Source organism: Pungitius pungitius, chromosome 4 (assembly GCF_949316345.1).
Source record: "Pungitius pungitius chromosome 4, fPunPun2.1, whole genome shotgun sequence".
In the NCBI taxonomy this organism is placed as follows: domain Eukaryota; kingdom Metazoa; phylum Chordata; class Actinopteri; order Perciformes; family Gasterosteidae; genus Pungitius; species Pungitius pungitius.
The window spans coordinates 13050530-13071466 of NC_084903.1; the positions used below are offsets into that span (position 1 = coordinate 13050530).

Below are 20937 nucleotides of genomic sequence, written 5' to 3' on the forward strand. Positions count from 1 at the left end.
ATGTACATTTACAAAACAAACTTCTCTTGCCTGGTAGGATCACTGTTTAATTGAGCGACTGCATTCAAATGCTTTTATATTGAGCGTTAAAATATTCATCATATTCAAAAATGTATAACTGTCACTTACCTTGAAATGCTTTCTCAACTTTATCAGGGGATTATTTCCAAAATATGTCCCCCAAAAGTAGATGACTCAACACTTTCTTATAAAGAACTTATAAGAGCAACATTTTGGAGATAAGAATAAAATATAAACCCCACAAAGTCTATCAGAGCTTAAAAAATGTATTACTGAAATAGACATTTTTCTGACCTGTCCCTTGGCTTCAGACTACATATGGAATATAATATATTTAAATAAGTCAGATTTGACTTTTTTAGATCCAAAGAAGGCATACTATATTGCTTAAAACAGAAGATTTTGTGAAGAAAGCTAACAAATTGGTAGTTATGGGTTTCATTAATTACAGTTCACAATGCGGTAATAACTCCAATAGTCGTTGGTTTGCTATTGGTCAATCCTTTGCCTCTTCTAGTAACGCCTCTATGCTGTGTGTATTTGCTTTGGGCTCTTTTTCTGATATAATGTATTTGTGCTCTGAATAAGGCTGAAGGCCTACTAATTCAAGAGGCCATTAAATCCATTGAATTCATCAGGAGGATATCTACTCTTGACAGCTACTCTAACATACACATATCCAACCAAAAGCGACATATATTAATCTGACTTTGATTAGTCCTCTAGCGCTTCAACAGCCCTCCCCAGATGTAGACTATTGACTTCTCATGAATGCACCTAAGCACAGCCAGCTCTGCTGTTGGCTGCTCTCTGAACTCCTCTGAAGATCACACATTGAGCATTTGTAGCCGTACTCACTTTAATGTGAATAATTCTGAAGGGAATTTGGTCTCAAGATGAGTCGCAGGTTGGAGTTATAAGTGACAAGGTTATTTATTGAGGGGCCTTGTTTCTGTATGGCGAGAATTATTTTTTGTATTCAAACATCTAAGGATTCTTGGTTTTTAAAAGACTTAGTCAAAAAATTGAAATATTTTAACCAGATATAGATTCTGATTAAATAAGAAAGGAATTGCAGATTTCCTGCTAATTTGCATGAAGTTACAAGCTGCACCAGCTTAAATGGTTCATTACCCTGTACTTTTATTGTTTGAGATGTGATTTATACAGTTACCCTCTCATAATGACAAGTTTCAATGCAATCAATCATGTATGAAGTATTCAACGCAGCATTGTGTTTGAGAGATAGCTGGACCTGTGCACAGCAATTGGGTGTTATATTTACTTAGAAAAAGGAGAAAAAAAAACATGTTTTAATGAGAGGCCGTTGTTTGGAACACAGTGGTGCAACGGCAGCGAGAGCAGAAGACCATCCAGCCATCTTGCAGTGCAGATTAAAAAAAAGATGGGAAGAATTAACTGAGCTTCTTTTTTTCTCTTATCTGCAATGGCAATATTGTCCGACAAAATTACCATAATACCAAAAGTCATAGGTTTTACACCACACTCGTGTATTTCTAATATCTCATAATATTTCACCCATTTACTACTAATCCCGACAAGGTTTACAGCCCATAACCATTATATGCAACCGGTATAAATGCAGGCCTCGTGGGAAGGAAGCAAACGATGCATCAATATTGAATATTTGATTTAAATGAGGTAAAAAGGGATCTGTTGCATGGTTACTTTTATTGTTAAGCTGTGCTGTTGTCATTCCTTTGGGTCTTATGCTTTGTTGCAAGCCTACACAAACCGCTGTTCTTGTACTTTATGCTTGCATTTAAGTAAATAAATCTCAAATAATTTAAGTGAAACTGTCTTTATTATTTATTGCTATGTTAACTTATGTTTGGATTTGGTGGGGGGTCATAAATGGTACATTACATCTGTCTGCTTTTGTCATCCAGTCTCTTATGATTATTTTTACTCGTGATTTGATATTTTCTCATCGCTCACCTTGGAGAGATGAATGGAAATTTCCGAGATATCTCATATAAATGTGCATCTGCCCTGTTTAGTTTTGCTACAGATGCTTGGACTACTCATGTCATGGGAAGAGGGTCTGAGCCTACTCTTTAATTCAGACAGCTCTTTTCATTTAACTGCTATTGTTGAGAGCGCTGAATAACGGTTGTTTCCATGGTTACACCTACTTGTGGGGAGAAATAGAACCTTCATTTCATCAGATTCAGGGACAAAGATCCAGGATGTGTTGAGGTCTCTATGAGGAGGCCATTCGCACATTATTTAAAGAAAATAGCTTTTAAGAAAGCTTTTAAGATTTTGATGGCTACTATCTTTTGCAAGACCACTGAAAATCTATCTAGCGGGGCTACGAGCCTCAGGTGAGCGTCATGTAAAACATCGACTCTTCCTCTTTCTCATTCCACAATAATCCCATTTGTGCCCAACCGACTGATTTATGGCCACAATTAAAAAACACTCACCATTAACATTGACTTGCAATTAAATCAAAAGCAGAATTGCACACAGGAACAAGGTGCTTTTGTTTATTGAAATCAGCTTATTGCTTCCATGTTATCATATTACCTTTAATACCTTTAAACACAGCTGGGCTTCCTTAACATGCTTGGAGCACTGTAGCTTGGAGCACTGTAAACGGGAAGACAGAGGATTCATTGGTTTTATTTTCATTGGCTCGTTGCCTATTGCCTGCCTGTAATGAGGAAATGACTAATAAGAGACGGAAAATGGGAAAGCTCAGTAGTAATTAGCTGTCTCCTCCTTCCCCTGGGGGAAAAGCACATACCTTTGAAATGCTTCCAGCTAGCTCTTCTGATGCTGTCTCTAACATGTTGTCTATCTCCCAATTACTTTGTACATTTACTGTACAGCACATACATATCTATATCCAGGGTTCAAAATGAGGGGGGTCTGGGTGTGTCCCGGACCCCCTATAAGTCATTAGGGACCCCCTATAAGAAATTATTTTTAGATTTTGGGGGGTCCCCGACAAATATTTTTAACATTAAAAATGATTGTGAAAAGGTCTTTAGCGACGTTTTATATTCATAACAATAATTAATTTATTTCCTAGCGCGATTGGGCAGCAACCGGGGCAGCCAATAGCATCACAGATTGTTGTTGTGGTCTATGGCGCACACACGTAGGTTATTGTTGAACGCGGCAAAAACGAAGCCTCACAAAGAGTGAAATCCCTCATGAAAATGCTGTAAGTGCTTCGATTATGTTTATATCTCCATAATAATTGCTTATTATAGTAAAATATTTGGAGTTGGTGTTCCTATATCAAAAGTTGCATTAACTAACTTAGATACCCAGTATAACGTCATGATTATAAGAGTGCATTTGTCAACGTTTCTTGCTGTACGTGTATGAAGCCAAACAACCTGCCAGCTCACAGCAGCACATTCACAAACATATTGCTGAAAATCTACAAAACGCATCACAAATCCATTGCAGCGTTCACGATTGTATAAGTGAGCACTACATCACAACCACGTATGAAAATATTTATTCAAGAAAATATATTTAAAAAAAGATCGGAAAGTTCGGGATTCGAACCCCGTGGGTCCAAAACATCCTAAAGCCAACGAGCCCACTGCTCTACGCTGTGAGCCATGGCAGTGACAGGTTGTACTGTGCGGATTTAGCTGATAATTTTAAACCATGAAAAACATCCCAAGACCCTTATCCCACTTTCAAAATATGTCAATAACATTTTGCCTGCAGTATATAGTGTAGCAAGTATTCAGTATTTTTTATAGTTACATTTTAGGGGACCCCCCAAGAGTCCTAAGTCATTTCGAACCCTGTCTATATCTATATGTATATATAGATATATATATATATATGTACACCCAAACACTTCTAAGAGGAAGGTTGAGAAACCATAAACAAGGTTTTTGCAACAAGCCCCACTTGCAGAGTGCATTTGACATATAGAAGGGAATTGAAATAAAAAGAGAAGATACTTTGCTGTCTACTTTTGGCTAGCAAAAAGCTGTAATGCAGCACATTACAATGAGGAAGACTTGCTATACAATGCGGCCATTATATTATTGTTATTGTTATTATATTATTGTGTTATTTGCATTCAGAAAGCTTGAAGCTATTCTATTGAAAGATGAGTCATCTAATCAAAACTCACGCACACACAATGCTAAAGAAGAAGAGCAGACACAGCTCAACAGACGGGACTGTAGTTTATAGTTCCCTCATGCATTCCTTTATTGATATCCTTTCTCTAATCTGACACACACACATTTCAATATTCACAGTCATCTTTGTATTCAACATAATAATTTTCGCTGCTTGAGAGAAGAAAAAAAAGAACTAACTTTCAGAATTCATTTTGAGTGTTGCCACAACACATTTCTTTAACATGGTAGTGGAGGATTAAACCAAGGCTTGAGAGTTTTAGGCCATGCTAGCAGCTATGTGAGGCTGTAAATGCTAACATTAGTGTTAGCACAACAACACACTTTTAACGGGTATACTTACGATGTTTGCCATCCTAGTTTAGTGCTTCCAATATCAGTATACATGTATCACTATGCCCTTTTTCATTTAATGTAGCTGTGTAATCCAGACAAGTTTCAAGTGGAGCACACTTTTCTACATGTAGCAATAATTAGTTTAACAAGGAAGGTCACTATGAAAATGACAGTAATACTCTCTGCTGGAAGTGGGACTACTGTGGAAGAATTAACAAGCTTCTCAGACTTCAGGACTCGCCATGACGTTCACTTCAGTCCCAGTGTCCTGTGTCTCTGAAAAACCCACAGAAATAGTTATCTAATTAGGCTTCAGAGGGTCTTGTTAGCCAGCTGGACTGCTCTTGACTGCTCATTTGCTGTTTTGTGAACCTCCTTTCATAACTGCCCAATGAAATACATAACTTTGCAGTGAAAAATCACACTGAAACAGTGTTTGAATCTGATCTCACATGAAGTTAATTCACCAATCACACAATTGAGTGATAATTGTATAAGTTTAGAAATGTCAGATTGTGACAACAGTCGTGGCACTGAGCAAACATGTTTATATTACACAAATGTAGTATGTATTTACACTACCAGTCAAAGGTCTGGACACACCTTCTTATTGAAGCGGATGGAAAGGTGTGTTCTGTCAGGCCTGATCGGGAGGCAGGACTCAGACTCAGAGCAGGTAGGTAGGACGGCAGTTTAATGAACAGGGATAACAACTAAAGGCGCTCCAAAAGGGAGGAAAACGCCAACCGTAAGGTGTGAAAACAAAACGGCAACAACTCTCGAAACTACAACAAAAAACTAACTAAGACAAGAAGGGCAAGACAAACTGTGGCTATGGCACGTGGTCACGTGGCTGGTGGGACGACACACTGGCACAAGACAAAGGGAGACGCAGACTATATGAACACATGGGAAAAGGGGGAACAGGTGGACACATCAGGAAGGGCAAGAGACCTGAAACGAGAGGAGAGTAAACCTTCAAAGTAAAACAGGAAGTCATGCAAGACAAACGTGGAGACAGGACACAAAACCAACTTGACATACGGGTGTGACATGTTCAAACTTTTGACTTGTACTGTATGTATGTATATATTTAAATATAAATGTATGGATCCATATACATGTCTGTATAGTGTGTTTATATTGTTCAGGATGCAGGCGTCTGCAATTAAATAAAAAAGCTGTAAATATTATAATAAGGGTATATGGCTCTTTCACAGCTAAATCTCCACTATGTTCAGCATCAAGTTGCTGACTGTGTTTGGTTTCATTTTTGTGCTGAGCAAATAAACAGATTAAAAATATTTTTTGGAGACACAACAGAGGAAACTACTGTGAACTATTTAGCGCACTGCACTAGATTAGATTTTTGTTTTGTTGGTAATCTACATGTTGAGAACAACTTCTATGGACAATGATGTCATCCAAAGTGAAGCAGAACTGCAATCTCAATGAAATCATAATATATGATAAGCAGAGAAGGCCAATTGACGCTTCCCTCGTGAGATTGTCCCATTGCTCGCATAGGTTACAAGGATAATTCATACACTCCATAAAAAAAGACATTTTTTATGTTGGAGTTTAATATCTGTGTGTTATACAATGGCTGCTATGGGGTTGCTAGAGGATGTGGATAAAGCAAGATGAAGGGAGCAATGAGTCTTTAGAGGGAGCTCGCTGATTTATCCGCGATGATGACAGCAATTATGTGTTAACTAAGTTGGATGGGCTTGTGTACAATAATGTGCTAATAATAACAGTTGCCTTTAAGATTGTGCAGGAGTGCATATTTTCACCATGACTGAGGTTCATCTAAAGGAAGAGTGAGTCGGTGGTGCAGTTAAACTGTCATGAATAAGTTTTAAGTTAAAACTGTAAATTTGTATGCAACCTCTTATTAAGCAAAATAAATTATTTTGATGGATTTTTGTGTCCAAATTGCACTTTGCAACATTGAAAAAACAGTTCAGGAGTCCCTCCATTTTCAAGGTATTATTTGGTTAAGAGATGTACGCATGCATTGAAGGTAAATCCATTTCTATTCCAGAGTAAATATAACAGCAATAAAATACAAAAATACGATTTTTATTGTTACCTATGCAATCGAAATTTATAGGTAATATAAATAGGTAATATAGCAATAAGATCCCATGGAAAAACATGCAAGTGAATTAACACTGGTATGTATACTGTATATTGCTTGCAACCGTTGATCTTTACAATAGTTATGTTGTACTACTTTATGGTTAACAGTGCTTTTCGACTTGGTTTGGACAGCTTACTTTTGGTTTACAGATTATGAGAGTTGAAGAACGCATGCTATACATAGACCATCTTGCATCCACACTCGTTATAACTACTCCACAGACTGGAAACATGCCGGGTCGGTCGGGCTCAAGGTTAGTTTAACAGCGTGAACTCTTGTTCAGACATTTACAGCTTCACTAAAGATAAATAAATCGTTCAGCTGGTTAAATGTCCCCAGTCTCAGGTCCAATGAAAGAAAGTGGTACGGAGATGGGTTTACCCTCACTACAGGTCAAATGCAGTGCACATTATAGAATTTAACTAAAATGAGATAACCATCGATATTTATACAATTTACTTCACAATTAGTACAACAAAGCTCGACCAGTAAATTGAAGAGGTTTTCTTCTTTTAATTATACTCATCAGAAGAATCCCACAATAACCTCAAGATGTGTTTGAATTGGATTTTTCAGTCTTCGTGTTAATTGATGCCATTTAAGATCTTAAAACCTTCCCTAATATTGCATCAGTGTACATGTTTTCTTCCTAAATCCCTGGGATAGCTATTTATTGATGGGTGATGTATTTTGGGGGACAACAATGCCTTCCGCTGGCGTTCTGTTTTTTTGTAATCAGTGTAACCTCCTGCTTGTGATGATTTCAATGGGTGTTGTTGGACAGCTAAATCGATAGTGATGTAACCTGCAGGAGCATGGAGGTGCCTCAAGAACCTGTGATCACAGCCCAGTCCTTGCTCTCTTTCAGTCAATCCACTTAATGAAAACCGCAAGTATCTCTTAAAGAGACATCTGAATTACACTTTCGCTTTACCCCAACTTTTCTTTTTTAGCCAGTTTTATTGGTAAATATTGATTTGTTTGATTTGTGTTTTAACAATGGCACAGCTTTGTTAACTTTTACCAGTAAGATAAATTAACAAATAAAAAAATCAAATGTGTTGCAACTCAGTCTCTTTGGTTTTTAATAAGCCAACAAAGAGAGGCACAAATGTACAGCCTCCAGTGGCCCGCTGTCTCTGCAGGAGATAAATGGACTTAATTTTCTCTTGTGCTCAGCCTGCCGAAATCTATTGCCAAGCCAACAAAATAAAGGCACTAACTACAATGAAGCAGATAGTGATATATCTATCAGTACCTGTTTTCTGAAAGGTAACGATATTCGATTTCCCTTTCAAAACGGGTCCTTTTTCACTTAGAATGCATTTGCTATGTAGCAATGTACAACCCGCTTTATCATTCGATCCTGTCAACCGAAAGTGTATTTTTCTACGTTGAATAGTTGTTTTTTTTCCCCCGAGATATTGTAAAACATAAAAGTGAGCTATAGTAGTGGCTCCGAGCTGAGATACTGTTAATGTCAATTATGAGTAATGATGAGAAGAATCTAAAGCCGTGAGTTGGAGAATATTTGTCATTATTAGCCTTGGTAGAAATTAATGTGTTTAATCAAAATATCTTCTTTGTTACCGTGTTTAAAATAAATAACCATCAAGCCACTTGACAATGAGGCCAACTAGTGCTATAAAAAGGAATCAAATCTTTGGCACACACAGGCAGAAACCCAAGATTAAAGCTCAGAAAACAGAGACGCATATTTCCTCATTCAGGCCCTGAAGAGAAGTGGCCAGGGTTTCTCACTTTGACATGGTTATTGACAAGTCATTTTATTTAACCAACCCTGAATATACATACACTATATGGGTCCCCATGGCCTGCATCATTGGAGTGTTGAATTGATGTTTTCAGTTGCAATTGACCATTACATGTTGACAATTACCGGTTATGTGAAAGAGGGAGGTGGTAAGTGACCCTTGCCTGTGATAAGTGTTAATCAACTATATCTTTTGAAGGTTATTATGAAGGACAACATGGTCAAAATGTAAAAAGTCAGACAAACCATAAAATCTATGTTATACATCAAAAAGAGTCAGTGGTATTTAACTTATTGTAGTGCACTGAGTGCAGTTCCCAATATGGTGAGAAGTGTCAAAACTCAACTTTCTGACTGCAAGTAATAAGTAAAACCTCATAATGCATTTTGCCATATTTGTGGGTGTGGAATGTAAGTAAGAGTTTAATGGGTTTTCCATATTGATTAAAACGCATATATTGTGTTCAGCTTGTGAGTCCATGTCGTAATCGCACAACATGGTCCTACCATAGCTGACATTACCATGGAAGTTGTGCAGTCACATACTTTGTGCTCTCCACAGTACAGAGCAGTTTGTGCTCACCAAGCACATTTGTTGCGAGGGAATACTGCATTGCTAACATCTTTCCCTTGACGTCCCTGATCAATGTGTGAGGGGAACTTCAACACAAGACATTTTCCTAGAATGGCCACCGATAGTATCTGCCTCATGAGAGGTGCCATCTATCAGAACTGACAAAGTGGATAGGTACTTCTGTCACTATTTGTGTGTGCAGTCACAACATGATTGATTGATCACCGTTCCTCACTCAATCACAGAAGTTGACAGTAGTTACTGACACAAAAAAGATGATGAAAGAAACAAGATTTTAGAAGAAATAATGTTGTAGCACTTATTGTGTCACCGTCTGAAATGATGCTCAAAAGCCTCTGAATAGGGGCAATAACCATCAACATTTTTTAAAGACTGAATCGATCAAGGCTGAACTACCGAGGGGCCCATAACATTATAAAGATATTGCCTATGAAGCCAGTTGGACAGCCGTGGCAGTTCAAACTCATCTAATGTAGTCATAAGGTCAGACTCCTGTATCGTGTGGTGTCATCGGCTGAAACTATGTAGGCAATATAGGTTTTTTCATCATGATTCAGTTGTGGAACCTTATGATACAGAAACCTGGACAATAGTTGCTTTGTTACATTATAAATAAAAGGAGGTTAGATATCGGAACTGCACGTTATTTTTATTACCCTCTAATAATATCGCTGTGGTAATGTCTGGGATGAGGTTCCTGTTTGTAATCTCCAAAGCATGTCATAGACCGAGCCACTTTGACTGAAGTGACCCCTTTTCTGCAACAATAGTTATGTATAATGCTAACAGTCATAAATGATCTGCTCAGAAACAGTCCCATAGGGGCTTGATAATGTCTATTTTGCCCAGTGTGGACAAAGTTGAAGCTTCTTCTGGGACTGACTGTCTGTTGTGAGTTAATGCCATTGTCCCTTCATTAGTACACCATAGTCATGTTGATACTGACTCCGTTTTTTTTTTCATAACCAAATGGGTGTTAAGCGGTCCAAGTCCTATTTTAATTATAGATTCATCTAGAGGCAAGAATACGCAATTTCTTTATACCCACTGTGATGTGGATGCAATAAGCGTTAATGTGCCCTAATTGCCCCTACGTGACAGTGCACCATGTTTCGCTCTGTTCTACACACAAGTCAAACACACACACACGGACACATAAAACCCCACAATCCGTTTAAAGAAGAGTTGGGCAACAGAGACAAACGGTCAGAGTGAGTTAGCTGATTTGTGTTATTGGCAGTGAGTTAAAGCTCCACAGATCTGTTGTTGCACACCTGGTGGAGATTCATTTTGATCCCCCCTCTTCAGCGTGTGTGTTTTTATCAGATTAGTTAACAATCAACCGCTCATTGTATGTTCAGCTTTCTTTATCAATTCGGGCTGTTTCCAATGTGTTAACACGCATGTAGGTTCATGAGATGATAGAATTCAGCTTTGTTTTGGCATGGGGGTGCATGGCTCTTCAACACCCATCATTAGCTCCTTCCGCTTTGCCGAGGGGGTTGTGGAGGTTTCGAGAGGATGAGTATAACAGGATGGAAGGAGACGTGCCGAATGTGAGGGAGGAACAGGAGCAGTGGGTACAGTATTTATGGGAAAGGCAGAAAGACGCTTGGTTGAGGTTTGTCCCGCTTGCTAAATTGTGCTATTTTTGGTAGACAGAAGAAGAGGATCTCAGACATTTAGTCACAGAGGCTTCCCCTGTGCGTTGTGCTTGCTGCAGGTCTTTGTCAGCTGCATAAATACTGCGACTTGCACTCTAATGCCTTCAGTCACAGTCACTTGCCTGTGTTTAATTGATTTATAATTAATATTTCGTCTTAATCTTGGTAATCGATTAAAACAAGGTAGATGGCATTCTTTCTTATCTCAGTAAGCTTGGAGATGACGAAGAAAAAGTGAACTATTCAGACAACTGTATTGCTGAATAGGTTGGAGATTTCTGCAGTTTTACACTTCCTGGATTACACTTTTTTCAATTGCTAAGAAGCATTGTTCAATACTGAAACCATACTTTCAAAACTCTTCACACAGTCTGCATTACCAAGATTCATTTTGGCCAAACAGTTAATAAAACCTACAAAACTCACTCAGACCAACAAAACACTTCATGGATCAAAATAAGCTTGTTCCACCGATCACTGGAAACATCCGCAAACGTGCATTTCACTCATAACACACTGACCTTGAAAACACTAGCAACAGGGAGCATTACCTCAATTATGAACTTTTATTGAAAGTTTGAATGAATTTTCACACAAACATTATTTCATTACAGAATAAACCATTTTTACGTAATCTATTGAATGTACTAAAGCATACTTGTGTAATAAGAATGAATCTGAAATTATTTGTTTGCCTCAGACCGGCCTCTCAAAGTGAGACCATGTTCACAACATTTACTGTATTTCATCAGATATCCCCGCTCTCGGTCTTCCTCTCCTTTGTCCTCCACACACTCTCCCTCATATCACTCCTCTTCGCCAAACCGACCCTTCCTCTGTGATTCATATTTTCAAACAAAATCAGTTCCAAGCTTCACCTTTTACTGAAACATGGTGATGAGACTAAAGCAGGACACCTGGGTCGGCTTTGAGCTGAAAGTGCATTTAGCTTGGATTAATAATTCTTTGATTTACTCCTAAGACTATTATCTATATTTAAAGATAATTACTGCAGAAATTTCATTCTGATTTGAATGGTTTTATCAGTTTTGAAAGCGTTAGTGTTAGCAAATGAAAAATATCCTGCAAATACACAGTGTTTTGCTGTTTGTGTAATATGAATGACAAAAGTATTTGTGGATTTTGAAAAATGTGGTGATTGAATGTATTTTGTCTGAAAGCAATGAAATATTATTCACTTAAGTTTGTATACACGTGTGAGTCGCTGAATGTTTTGAAAATGTGGTTTGAGTATTAAACAATGCTTCTCAGCAATTGAAAAAAACTGTGCTCTGTGCCTCAGTACGTATTCCCTGACAGACTGCACGGATAAATGAAACCTACCTTGACTTTCTTCATTTTCCTGCTGTTATTTATTCAAATTTCCAGAGCCTGATGAGGTACTTTGTGTGAATCGAGCAAAAAGAAAAAGGTTTTAATGACAAGTGCGACATCAAATACATGATTTGTAGACTAATTGTCCATTGGCTAAAAAACGCTTAAAGGTGGGAATAGTTGAGATTGAAAATCCTGTCATAAACGTAATGCTCAGCAAATTCTTTAACAAACAAAATGAACCATGGCAGCTTTCTTCTAATGGTTATACCTACCACAGAATTCACAAGTGCTCCACTTAATTTTAAAGGTGTTTGGTTCACAGCGATATATATGGCTGCCTCCTCTATCTATCTTTGGAAAGTCAACTTTTACAGAGCCAATTGAGCTGTGTTTTCTGGCATATTGGTCTAGTTCTTGATTCCGCCTGTCACCCCGGTCTGTGCAACAATGCTGTGATCAATGCCATTGATTCTCCACAGGTCCTGTGTTCTAATGTGGATCAAATGTGGAGCAAGCCCAATTGGCCTTTTCCCCTTTCTCTCTGCTATCACTGTTCCCCAGCTTCATTGAACACTTGGCAGATCAGTTATTGCTTTTAGTGGACGAACAGGCAGCGCTGTGTTGGATTTAAATACCACATGTATTCTGTGCTAAACAGACCATCTGATAGAGATACATGTATTTGTTCTTGTTGTTTGTATTGGGCTGTTTGGATGCAAACCAAATGTGAGTACAAATCTGAAGTCCAACACAAACAACAAAGTTGAAAAAAAAACGGCATGCACTGCATTAGGAGTTAGCGTGCGTGTTTGACAGCTTAAGTAAGTAAAGTGCATCAGACATATTTAACCTCCTGGTCCAACTAGTGCCAGTAAAAAGTCTGGAAACTGATGCCTGTGCTGGAAGTCTCTGGTTGCTGCAGGCTTTGTCATCCACCTGAGGTCACACAGAGCAGGCGTCCTCAGGGGTCTGAGCTGTCAAAGAAAAGCTGCCAGGTTGTGGACGTGGCGAGCATTAATCAGCTCCATTATGTGAGACATTGTGGGTCGTGCTCTGTTTATTATTTCATTTCCTGAGCTGCAGCCAGGAAATTACATTGTTCAACAGATCAGTGTATGACATTTTTTGAAACACAGTAGTATATTAACAGGATCATGAAATAGATACTGTCGTTCCTGTATTAAATCCATATTGGAAAAAAGCTAATCAACTAAAATATTTTTGTTGTGAGACCAACATTGCTTGTTTTATTATTAAAATGATTCATTGAAATATGCCTTTAACATTTGTGTTGAGAGTGTGGATTTTTAAACTCTTATAATAATCTTTTCGGTCAATATTTTATACATTGTATCGTTGTCATACGCTCTTGAACAATCAATTACTCCACAGCATGTGTAAAACACAATTTCCACATTACTGCTTAGTGGTAATTAAACAAAAGAGAAAACAAGTTCCATGGCCCGGCAAATTGGTTTTGTGCTATATTGTCTTGTGAAATGGATAATGGCTCTGTTGAATAAATAAAATCAATGTAAGTCACAAATGGAGTCCATGTTTTATGCTCCATGGTCTAGAAGATTCATATTGTAAAACATAACAAAATACCTCTGACAGAGATGATTATGTAGTGAGATAAAAATAATTAGATTGACACTTACAAGTAAAGATGGCGTGATGTGTACTTGTCTTCTTTCCCTGGATATGTGGCAGAAATTGCTATTCAACTATGCTGTCCTGTTTAGTAATGATCTATCTTTGCACATTTGACAGCCGAGTTGTTTGGGGTCAAGGAAGAGCCGCAGCGTCAAGGCAGAAGCCAGCTGGGACGAGGTATCACCGCGGTCAGAAAGATCACGGGCCTGAACATCCAGCAAGCTGCTTTGAATAATAAAACTTTCCAGTAGAAAGTTTTATGGAGACCAAAATGTGTTGTGTTGTTATAATCCTTATGAGCATGAGAATGTGTTTGTTTGTTTAATTGAAATGACAATGGAGATATGCTCTACTTGAACGCATATGGTGTTTATTTGTTCTATAAATCCTTTAGTCACATCAGCTCTGTACAACCGTGACGTTCAATGGTTTTCGAGCAAATATTTTAAAATGATTGAATTTCAATTTCTTTCAACCATGTGTCCTTCCCCAAGAGCATCTACAAAATGTCTAAACAGTGGAGATTGGAGAGAGTGGAGATATTTGAATGTGTTGCTCAGATGAAAGAAATACAACAAAAAAAACATCAGAGAGCTTAAGAAAATTCTAGTGTTGGGGATTGCATTCAGCAGTTTGCAGCAGAACTTTGTCAAGGAAACAGAAGATTCAATGTGAAACGCAGCTCAAAGGAAACAAATGGTTGTATTTCTTATATGTATTCAATCACAGTTATTTGACCAATGACTATCCTGACTCCCTATCTATGTGAAACTCAGTTTATTCATGAATATCTCTGTAGTTTATAACAAAACAGATTGGGAAGCTAAAGCAATGAAGGTGAGGAGTGGTTGCAATTTATCTACCTAACATACAACTTCTTTCCTATTGCGGTTTTGCTCTGCAGATGTTCAGTCCATGGCTTAGTGTTAAAAGGCAGTGTGATTGATGTGTTTCCAACGAAAAATCTATCGCTGCATTTCTCTCTCTTATTCTCCCTCTGGCAAAAACAGACCTGCACCTATGCTGTGCCTCGTATCGATGTGCCTGACATTTTAAAATGTCTGAATGACGCTCTATCGCTGCCACACATTTAGTCTAAAGGAGTGGCATCAAGATAACACATATTCTGTGTCAGGACATTGAAATGCTAAATGTATTTTGACTGAGATACTACAAAAATGCATATGCACAATGTTCCGAAAAGCATATGCTGGTTTGTTTTGGCAGCTAAAATACAAAACCTTATAACAAGTAATAGTATATTAAATTGTAGTTACACTTGGGAGCGAAAAACTGCTGAACGCCTTTGACAATATTTCAATAATTGAGCTGCTTTGGGCTGAAAACACAGAACATTATGATTTGTTCTATAAAAACTTAAGGAACTCTCCTTTAATACCCTTTAATTGATAGAAAGAAGACAAAAGGAACTATATAAGTTATCTACTTTTAAGCAGACATTGATCAATATAGTAGCAGCATCTGACTTGGTGCTGTGTGTGTGTGTGTGTGTGTGTGTGTGTGTGTGTGTGTGTGTGTGTGTGTGTGTGTGTGTGTGTGTGTGTGGATAAACATATATTTCTAGTGGCTGTGAATCAATCTGCCAGACTAAATGAGTTGTCTGATCATTAGGGTTTCTGCCTCATCATGCAGTCATTGGCCAGTGGCAGCTCTATCGCTCACATTCTTATCTCATTCCAAATCAAGTGTCCTTCCACATTCACACTCAAAGTCATTCATTATCTCACTTACTGTTTTTTGGAAGTTGGCCGTAGTTTGGCCGTAGTTTCACTAACATTAATGTCAAAACATGATTTTAGAATATGATTTATTTTCCATCTGCTCCACTGTTCGGTAAATGAAAGGTATTCTGTACTAAGATAACAGTAATCAATCCGTTTTGTCTCTTATCTATTTCCTCATTTGAACTAGTAGGAGCACACATGGCTGTAGATTGAATTCCACGCTGTTTATTTTTATCAATATGTTGAAACTGCCTCACTGAGCACAACATCGTTATCGGTTACAAAAAGGATGCTTATTTTGTGCAAAAGTCTTCATCAAATAGATAATTTATTCCATAAAGCATTTCTATTTTTGAAACACATTTCCAGTGTCTCTTTGCCATGGTAACAGTTGTCCCTGGTCAACAATTCCATTTCTGATCTTCATGGGCAGGATTGAAAGGCACAGTCGGAGGTGAGTGTCCGGTTCGGTGTCTTAAGAACTGTATCCCCGCTCTCTCAAAATGATACGGTTCTGCCGGCTTCATCAGACTCTGAACTTCAGCACACAGGGGACTGAAGTGTAGCAAAGAGTGAAGCAGTGGGGACACAAGTCACTTTGTCTGAGGACATGGTTGTCTGCTGCAATGTGATGGGTTGTGGGATTGAGTCACTGCACCAAGTGCACAAATGAGGGTACGAGGGCGTGAGAGGTGCACAGACGGTTTGAAGCCGATGCAGCTGTTGTTTCTGGATTGTTGTAATAAAGAGGACAACGTTTGACCACTTTTCTGTCAGGAGTACAAAAATACAAAAACAGAGAGTCACTGCAAAAGACATGACCATGGAGTTTATTTGTTTTTTTAGTTAATTATTTATCATAAATCCGACCACTTGTTATGTGAAAAAACACAATAAGGCATCGGGAGGACAAAGACTCTGGGTGGTGAAGACTTTTTAAAGGTAATATAGTGTCCAACTTATAATTCTAAAGCTTAGGTAATTAACCACATCCAGTTATTAATCAAATGCAGTTTTAATTAATTGACATTCAATACTGTGGAAGGGTTCTGCAGAACAGTTATCCTGCCTTATTTGTGTGGAGCATTAAAATGACAAATAATATCTGACTGAGAGAGCTCTCAATGGGAGCACTGTGTTTGTGATTGTTTTTGTTCTGCATGAGAACAATCTTTGATTTAACTGACATTTTTAAATCCTATAGTTAAAAACAAGAAAATCCGGCAGTTATTTTAAAAGCGTGGCCTGGACTGCCCGCAGATGCCTGTGCCACAGTGACGTGCGCTGAGGTTGGTGGCTGGGGAGGCACTGACTCTTTCAAAGTCAGATTCAGTAAATGAATTCAACAAAGCGTTCTGATTGGTTGAGAGTGAGTACACGGGGTGTACTGAATTGAGCCATAATGGGTTTGTTATCTGTTCACATTTACCGGAGCGTTCCATATCAGTGACGTGATCAAAATAACAGTTAGATTGTGGGCGACCATTTGTTGTCATTTCAGTTTTTAGCTCGGTGGCGTTCTCCTAAAAGCAGCCCGGAAACATCGCAAATGAGCAAATGAGCAGATTTGAGAAATGCGAGCTTTCGCAACCGATTTAGGGCACTTTTAAGCCAAAGAGGACAATTCAGGTGGACGTCATGAGCGAGACGCACAAATTAATGTCGATCTCCTTGCTAATCATCAACTAACTTCTGGTGCTAGGCTAACAAGTTTCCAATGCTGTTTGTTGCATAGCAACTTTCTGTAGGCTGCTGAAATGCGATACACAACGTTTGGTGTCTACAACTTGTGTTGTGCTGAAAGGCACACTAATATACCAATAGATGCACACAAAGACATACTAATGAATCAAAATGAAATCATTGACATCTGTTCATAATGTTTTACACAGTTTAAATGGAGTCTGTAGCTGAAAGATTGGTGAAGCAGAAAAATGTGAAAGTTGAAAAAGTTAAGTTAACTCCATTGGAAAAACATGTTTGAGAAAAACTGAAATACATTTTTCAAAATTGCTGACATACAGACATATACTATTAGTCATAGTAGTTGTATCAAAATTTGTGGTAGCTGTAGTATTAATAGCAGCATAAATACTATTACTTTTTGTTATAGTAGTGTGACGCGGTGATATTCTACGCACAAGAGCCAGAAATTCTGGAGCCAGAGACTACTTTAGTGAAAAAGGTTTATTAAATGAACTTCAAAATGAGTCAATAAAAAGAGATTAAATACTGTTCACTTAATATCTATAGCAAACAAAACCAAACCAAACAAATAAACCGTAGGACTAACGTGTAACATTCGGGAGGTCAGTGTAAAAGGCGTTTTTCATTAAGTAAATAATCACAAAATAAAATAACATTTCAAAGAAATCAACAATCAAATCAAAGTAAATAACTAAAACAAACCACACAACAAACACATGCAAGATGGCTGCTCTATCACTGTGTCACCCCCTTCAAAGCAGTAGAAAATGAAACGTAAAAAGGCCCATGCAATTGGCTTATTAAAAAGCCCACAATATACTAAATAGGGCAAAACAGTGAAAAGAATAATCTCATTATTTCTTTCTGCCATGAAGTTTTGTGTAGTAGCGCTTTCCTCTCGTTTAAAACTAGTCAACACATAAACGTAAACAACACATGCAATGACTTTTGTTTAATCTCATATTCTTTTTGGCAGGCAAAAGTGGAAATGACAGTAAATGGGGGAGATGAGAGAGAGTTGTCAAGTCAGGGGACACATGGGATGCAGCAGCAGCCAGGAAACGCATTTCTGTCTCTGTGCCAGCGTGCTCATACTAAAGCAGACAGAAGGGATTCTGATAACATCCATATTCATTATCACCTTGGCTGCCACTATTGGTGCCTTTAATCATTAATAAATGGACTAATTTGTGGAAAACCAACCTATATAAAGCTTACAAATCATGACGGAATGCACTGAGGGAAGTGTACAAGAAGCATCCTTGATAAAAACTAGTTGAATTCTCTACATTTTGCAAAAATGAAAGCACGTAACTTTTAATAACTCACTTAGTAACTCATATACAGCTGCTGCCCATGGAACCTGCAGCTAACAGAACTAGCAGTGCACTCACTGTTACCTCTCAGATGCTGCTCTGAAGGCCACCTTATTAGTTTTGAACAATGTATTTGTCTAACCACTAAAAGTTAATGGAACTACCAGCACACACAAAGCTATACTTACACTAACCACATCTCAGCTGTTGCTAAGCAGCCGGACAACCTGGTGCGTGCAATTTGGTTTTTGGTTAGATTGTAAGAGAATGTATTAATCAATGGCATCCAGCAGATTGCTTGCATAAATCACTGCCCGTTTTAGAGTTTAAAAGCATTTTATTTAACAGGCCATTGGTGTCTGGTTGAGGGATTTACCAATTGTGGCGTGTGGTCATTCAACCACCTCCCATGTTGTATGACTCCCCAGGGTCCAAGCAAACACAGCCTGGACAGCCTGTTCTGTCCACATGTCAGACGAAGACATCCTGTACCTTTGGTTTTGCACAACCTGAGAGTGAGGGTCTTGAAAGAATGGTGGTCTGTAAAAAGAAATAATGACAAAAGAAACACAATAAACTCTGGTCTCATTTATCAAGCAACAAGAGAAATATGGCAAAAACTGCATCATACTGACAAGCTACCTCTCAATAATGGAATGGCAACTCCATATATATGTGTAATTGTCAACCACATGATAACGGGCCACTGTCAGTTCAGCTTTTATTCAGTGATGGAATATGCTGCGTTTAGTTTTGTTTGTAAAGAAATACACTTTCCCTATTTCTCTATTCAATACCACAGCAGCAGCTACACACTGTTGGTGAACAACAGCATGAATGGTAAACAAGCTTCATATAAAGACAAAATCCTGGGGGATGCTTCTGCAAGCACCTGCTCCTATTTAGATAAAGAGAACTGAACCTAGAACAGGGAGGGAGGTAGATTGAGGGGGAGGGGAAGAAGAATAGAGAGGGATTTATGCTCTTCATGAGTGCTGTGCTCTCATCGTTCCAAAATGACAGTTTATAAGATGTTAATAAGACTGTAAAATAGATAAGAAAATAATTAGTGGAGAGCATATACTGTATATATGAAAAAAATAATTATATATATATATTTTCAATTTGCCTAGCAGTGAATTTCCAATGAAGTCACTGTTATCTGATTGCAAGCAGAATTGATGTGTTTCACGCCACATTTGTTATATGGTGTTATTTATCCTCTTCTCTCTCATCGCCTCTGTGGTGTAGCTTAATTCCTCCTCCAATCTTCAAAACCGCCATCGTAACTGAGCTTGTTAGCATCTCTGGCCCCTCTGGACCCAGCACACGAAATCATGAAAATTAACGTTGGCAAATGTTGGTTGTTGACCAACATTTTTTCTGCACAATCAACAAGAGCCAACTTGTACAAGAGAAATTCATCAGCTTTGCAGGGAGGCCAATCCCAAACAAAACGTTCACTTCAGCTGTGAACTGAGAGTTTTCCTTTCCTATTTCCTCAACTACAGCTACTCTTAGTCCTTACATATTAGATCTAGCCTGGAGTACGTAGACACACATTTCCACATCTTCTCTTATACATCACCATTGATGATATATATACAGTATATAGAGAAAGAGATCATAATATTTTGGCTTTTCAGACAAAATTGCTAGAAAAACAAATATTTTAGCCCAGTTGTGTGTGCCAATGTTGTATACAGTTTCTAGATACACACACACACACACACACTCGTTTTTATAACACATTAAAGATTGATTCACAGCTTACATGTTATCCATAATTTACTGTGGTATACATGTATATCCATAAAAGACAATATCAACTTTTGATAATCCAAACACATTACCACACCAAAATCCCCCAAATCCAAGTGGTATGATTGTGGAAGATTTAATAAACAGACCCTGTGACTCATATTCACAGTTTTATTCATTTATCCATTTAGTTTGAATACAATTACTATTATGCTGAATACAGAGCATGATCAAAGCATGATTTGTCTGGTGGGTCCAATAGGAGACAAACATTTTTCAAAATAAAAGAATAATATCCCTGTAGCAAAATCATTACAGGGATTTGTAATAAAAAATGCAATAGTAATTCTCTGAAAAAAATCGTTTCAGCATTATTCAATACCCAGTGTTTTTAAATTAGAGGAGAATAGCTGTTATGCAAGGCCTAAATTCTAGCCTTGGTGTAGGTATTTTTCCACAAGCAGACGCACCATGACATCCACAAATTGTGTAACAGCCTCAATGCGTGCTGCTTAAATGATCCAGCAGGTGTTTTTTTTAGGATTTTACATCAGATTGATACATTTCAGTCCAACACAGCATTCATAATATAGCATGTTTCTCTGCAAATCTAAGCTTGTTTTAATTAACATAACTTAAAATACAAGTTATATCTGCTTCCCCCTCTGGTATGCCTCCTTCAAAGGGAGCCTCATACACTTTGTCTTCATTATACACATTATAGATTGTGTTG

The 20937-nt window shown here is 38.0% G+C and overlaps 1 protein-coding gene across 2 annotated transcripts in view; it reads left to right on the forward strand.

Annotated features, from left to right (window-relative positions):
• The window catches only part of rpl13 (ribosomal protein L13), a 321135-nt gene that overhangs the window by 29872 nt on the left and 270326 nt on the right, over window positions 1-20937 (forward strand). Inside the window, exon 7 of one of the 2 annotated variants that reach the window (XM_062561766.1) lies at window positions 7033-7042. The exons of the other annotated variant lie outside the window; for it this stretch is intronic. The gene's annotated coding sequence lies outside the window, so the exon portion shown is untranslated. Of the gene's footprint in view, window positions 1-7032; window positions 7043-20937 lie in introns of those variants that run through there. 2 annotated transcript variants of the gene reach the window in all.